This window comes from Zeus faber (assembly GCF_960531495.2).
Source record: "Zeus faber genome assembly, chromosome: 11".
Lineage (NCBI taxonomy): Eukaryota > Metazoa > Chordata > Actinopteri > Zeiformes > Zeidae > Zeus > Zeus faber.
Window position 1 is genome coordinate 27,493,956 of NC_137205.1, and position 6,000 is coordinate 27,499,955.

Genomic DNA, 6,000 nt, shown 5'->3' on the forward strand with positions numbered 1-6,000 from the left:
ACCCGTAGGCCCCTTGATGCTGTGACCATTGGATGGGAAAGTGTGTCAACTCGAATGAAACTTTCAATAAATCCATTTGTGATTTGACAACGACAATACAACTCTTTTATTGTGACCCCGCCCCAAATAAATGAACCAATTTCACTATAAACAGTAGCTTGGCAATAATGAGGTTACAAAGTTATAAATTCGAGCCATTTGTTTATATGACTGCGCGTCGCTGTTTTCTATCGTTGCGTCAGTGGTTTCGGTTCTAATCCAATCTGCCATTTTCAATCTGCGATCTTCTGTGAGCTGCGGACCAAACCGTGGACAGAATGTCACATTAACGTGGTTTAAAATAGAGTTCACCAGCAGAGGAGTGAGTCAAACACCTGAACGGACTAATAGTTCGTGTCTACCAGATAATTAGGAGTTGGGCTGAAATGGGGGAGGGAGAAAAACCTCATTGGGTCTTAAAAATTAGTAAGGGCTTTATTACAAAAAAAAAAAAAAACATTAACACAAAGGTGACGTTTCACGGCATACATTTTGAGTGGAGATAACCCTAAAAATCTATTGGTTCAACCGGCCGAGGCACTTTTCTTTTTGGATGTTGATCCAGTGACTCCAATCTGCTTTTGTTGTCGGCGTAGTGGGCCTTTGCGCGCCTGACAGCGGACACATGACGCCATCCTGCGTCGCACTTCACCGCCTCAAACCTCTCGCTCAGCACGGGACGAATAACACGTTATTAACCCCAAAGTGACGCATACTGTACCGAGGTGAAATGCCCATTAAACGCAGCAACCTGGGCTCCACTGTTCCCGTTGACCTGACCGTCACCTCGGCATCCAGGGGCTGCGGACCGGCGAATTAAAGTGTCAATCCATAAAAAATAAAATTAAATAAAAAAAAAAAAACCCGTCTGCGTTGGCAGGGTTACACGCCGGATCCCAGAATCCCGTCCAAAACCGCCGCGCATTTCTCCAACGTCCGGGTTCACCCCCGTCCCTTTTCTGCGGAGTTCCCCTTCTTCCGATCGGGCGGTGTCCTTTCCTTGGTCGCTTGGGAGCGGTGGGGATATTTTTCCATCGCGAGGTGCTGTTCTTTTTTTTTGGGGGGGGGTACGGACAGTTTACCGACCACAGCTATGGCCTCACCTCGCCCGGTCCGTGCGCTCTTATAATGCAAACAGCATATAGGGGAACACGTGCAAAACGCAAATACATGGAAAGGTTGTTTCCTATGGAGTTCCCGTTGCATTAAAGATCAAATATGGGATTTTTTTTTAACAAAACAATCCCACGGATTACCACTTTAAACTCCTATCGTCTTTTCCCTCGTCGCCCGAATCGGACTCGTGAAAGTAGGACTCTGCAGCAGTTTGTTGCAGCACCAGTGCACTGTTATATTAGGGCTCTCCGCTTGGTCTGATGCCTTTTATTGCATCAATGAAAGGGCCGGAAACCTCCATAAAGGGCCCAAACACAGAAAGAGATCCACAAAACGGGGAAACAGACGTTGGGAAAGAGCGTCTATTTGTAAGGCCGCGTCTCGGCTGTTAGGACAATACGGACGGAATCCCATTGTCCTGCTGTTTGCTTTGCGGTTTTCGTTAATATCTAACTTTCACATTCACAAAGAGGAAACGACTAATCCGGGTCTTCCGATACAAAATAGAGCTCATAATTAAACTAAAAACAAATTGTAAACATGAAACTGGGTTTTACGTGATGCTTTTTCTCCAATTGATTTTGTGAAATGTTGGAAATATTATATATAGGTCACCGAGAGAATCCATCTAACTGTGCTTATTACGTGTGTGTGCGTGTGTGTGTGTGTGTGTGTGTGTGTGTGTGTGTGTGTGTGTGTGTGTGTGTTCCCTCCTCAATGTAAAAATGAAGCACACACTCTCCGCAGCAGCAGACCACTCCTTGTTTCTATTTGTACACAAGGTATACTGTGTAATTGTGAAACGCATCCGACGGATTTACCAGGCGAGACATGTGGTGTTGGGTTAGGATGATTACAGCCTTTGGGGATAAGAGTCCCAAATTCTACTAACCATTTAAGTCAACATGGCGGTTAAAAAACGTATTCAGGTAAACAACAGTAAGCAAAGGGAAACGAGAGTCACTCCCCATAAAACCTCCACGTCGTTAGCGTATCTTATTGGCGAAAGACTAAATATATCCCTTTTTTACATCGCATTAATCCTCACAGTTGTTAGGCTGTTGTTGCTTTTGTTGTTGTTGTTGTTGTTCCTTGCAGGATCACGGGGTATATTAAATATTTGGGGCCTTTGGGTGGTGATGTGGTGACGCGATGCCGCATTGCGAAACCACCTTTCCACTTCGCTCCGGTGTCGCTCACTATCCACAAGGTACCACACTGCCCCCCCGACCTCAGCTGTTTCGGACGAAACCCACTTCAAATGGCGTCGCTTTCTGGTGCTTGGTTCCCCCGCGACGGCAGGAGGATCACTCTTCTATTAGGAAAAAAAGTAATCCTCTAATCATGTTGTGTCTTTATCAAAACAAATGTGACCTACACTAAGAAAATAGGATCCCCGTTCTGGCAATACTGTAAACCGGCGAGGCTTTGACATTTATTGTTTAATTACCGGTTATTTAATCCACTCGGAATATCTTATTTAAGGTTGAGTCAATAAGGATCTATTCCGCACGTTTTTCATCGCGACCCATTTGTTATTGAATTCTTTCATAGGTAGAAATACATGAAATGAGTGATTATACTCAGCCGCGTCATGCGTTAGAGGAGTCACTTGAATCCACATTATTGCATAATAATAATAGCTGTAATAATAATAAAGTGATGCGATCTGACTCACTCTGCAGTTGATAAAACGTAGGGAATGTGTTGCTGTGAAGTAGGTGATAATCAGTCTGTTTACTAATAGAGTAAATTAACTGATAGGCAGGCCCACGCCAAAACAACGCACCTCTGTGATAGGCCCGGTTATTAAACACAAAATTGTTATGTCCGCATTTGAGAAGAAAACATGATGAAAAATGAAGGTAAAGATATTGCTGTCTGCAGATCTAGTATGTTCTTGTGGTTTTTTTTTGTTTTGTTTTTTGTATTTACAACCTTTTGCCGACTGTCCTTACTCAATGAGCACAAAGGCCAATAAAACTGAAATTAACACAGCCTGCACACACACACGCACACGTATAGCGCCTTAAAGCAAATAAAATAGCTTTATTACCCGACGCGGAAAACGGCTGTCTTTCGGCGGACAGAGCGAGTAAAAGCCATCCATGTTTTGTCCGCTTGCTTTTTTTCTTTAAAGAAAAGAAAATGGCGACGCAGACAGAGGGCGAGAGAGGGAAGAGAGAGGAGGGGGAGAGAGAGGGAGAGAGAGAGAGAGGGAGAGAGAGACAAGGGGGGGGGGGGGGCCTTGCCTCCAAAAGCAGTCCACGAAGAAATGCAATAAATTCCTTGTTGTTTTATGAAAATTTACAACTTTGTGATAGAACTTTATGAGTGGCCGGGTGCGGGGATTGGCCGACGGGCCGGTCATGTGGATTGGCTTAACGTGAACATGAACTTTTTATGATTTCCCAAGCGGCCGTGTTGCAGCATTCCTTCTGGCCCGGCCACCTCTCCTGCTCCCGCGGTGCTGCAGCGCGCACGGTGCCGCTTCCAGCCTTCCCTACCGAAATATTTTAATGGAATAATATTCTAACAATATGAGGGGTGAACGTGGGGGTGGGGTGGCGGTGGTGGTGGTGGCGGGGGGCGCTGTGCCCCCCTCTCTGTTGACAGGGACCTGCCTCCTCCTCTGCCTCCTCCAGGGCTCCGCGCTCCGGCTCTGCGCTAATGTGGCGCACCGTGATTGGGGAAGATGCTCCGCAGCGGAGGAGAACGACGCGGCGGGACCGGAGACACCGGATTTGCTGCGGGCGGCTCGGCCGGCTCCCAGAAACCGTGTCTTTCGGTCGTTTGTCCCCGCAAGGGCTGGGACGGCGAGGATGGCGGTGACGGTGAAGAAGAAGACGATGATGATGACGATGATGATGATAATGATGATGTTTGATGTCGAGAAGATATGGAGAACGGCCGCGCGCCAGCCGCCTCTCTCCGTCGGCTTTGGGTGCGCGTCCGGCCGCGCGGCGGACAGACGCGGGGAACGGCAGCGGAGCGCGTGAGCAGCCGCTCCTACGCGGCGAGCTGCAGGTGTGCGCGGGGCTCGCGGCGCAGCTGTCCGGTGGGCTCGTGACGGATTATCAACAAACGGTAAGTCCCGTGCGCGTTCCTCACTGGGAGCCAGCACGCGCTGCCGCTCACCGCACGCGCTCGGTGTGAATGCACTTCCGGACGTCTACAAACAATATATCGACATGTTATGTGTGTTCATTTAATCATTCGCTGCGATTGGGGAAAAAAAAATGCATTTATTCGCTGAGTGGATTTTGGGGTCGGAACCGATGAGGGATTGTTTGTCTGCGGGTTATTTGTCATGGAAATGCTTTGGAAGAAGTGGCTGCCTTGTAGCCTGCACACATGATGCATTCACCGGATCAGTGAGATGAATTAGCTTTCCGAGAGGGGAAATTAGAAACGCGAGCCACATCCATCAGCATCTAATGTTACCGTGGCGGTGTTGTGCGAAAGCTAGAAGCCCGGGTCCGGTGGACCGGCGCCGGGGGACGGGGAGGCTGGACGGGCTCCCGGCCAAACGGAGCCGCGCGCGGCCCGGTTTGGCCGCGCGAGGCACGCGCGCTCCGGCGGTGACGGTTCCAGGCTGCTCGACTCACTTCGCAGGGGGATCAAAACTTCTGTCAAGATCACTCCGGTCATTTATTAAAGCGGAGGCGGGGAGAGGGGGGAGAGGGGGTTTGGCTGAGATGTTGTGTGTTATGATATTCTGTTTCATTATTCATTATTGTGGCTGCTTGCTGCTTGTACATATTGCCTCCCGAATGTCTTTCAAACTGTCCATGCGAGTGCGTGTCGGTGTGTGTAAGAACGCGCGTGTGTACGTGTGTGTGCACGTGTGCTACGACGCCTGGACGTGTGACAGCCATGGCAGGCGGTGCTTGGAGCGTTTTCACTTCCAGATCATAGGATAACCTCCAGGTTAGAAAACACAACTCACGTTCTCGTGTGTGTGTGTGCGTGTGTGTGTGTGTGTGTGTGTGTGTGTGTGTGTGTGTGTGTGTGTGTGTGTGTGTGTGTGTGTGTGTGTGTGTGTGTGTGTGTTTTGAGGCTGGGTGGGGGAAGGGATGTTTTTTACTGTCCTAGCTGTCCTGCTCCCACCTAACCTACTTTTATGACTTTATTTCCCTTTTCGTTTCCTCCCTCCGGCGGGCGGTCTGTTGTTTTTATGGGCAGACACCCAACCCCCCCAAACCTCGCCCTCGCTGAGCTGCATTGCTTTGTGTAGTATTTATCTAGTATCCAGTACAAGTGGGTACTGTTTGCAAACGTATATTTCAAATAAACATCCTGGATTGTGTAACATCGTGTCAGCAGATATAATTGTATAAATGATTAATCTTTGATAGTAAGTTGGCGAGAGCCGTCCAGACAGGACATCAAAGCAGGCCAGTAGGCTCATGTTTATCTAATCATGAATACACTCCAAAAAGTGATTAATGGTGAATTTCTGTTACGCTCCCAGAGTCCCAAGGCAAAATAGCTATTATTATTATTATTATATTATTATTATGTAGTTATTTACAATTATTCAATGTCTGCGGTTAAATCTTCCGATTTATCTCACTCACACACACACACACACACACACACACACACACACACACACACACACACACACACACACACACACACACACACACACACACACACGATAGCTGATAAATAAAACGGCAAATAAAAGATAAATCTGATGATAAATATTTCTGATTATATTAAATTTGAATATAACATCTATGGACGGTGGATGGTTGTATATCATAGATTTAAATGTTTATTCTCTATATTTTTCTTTCTAAACTAGGAATACCAGGAATAATTAATGACAACAGTAAA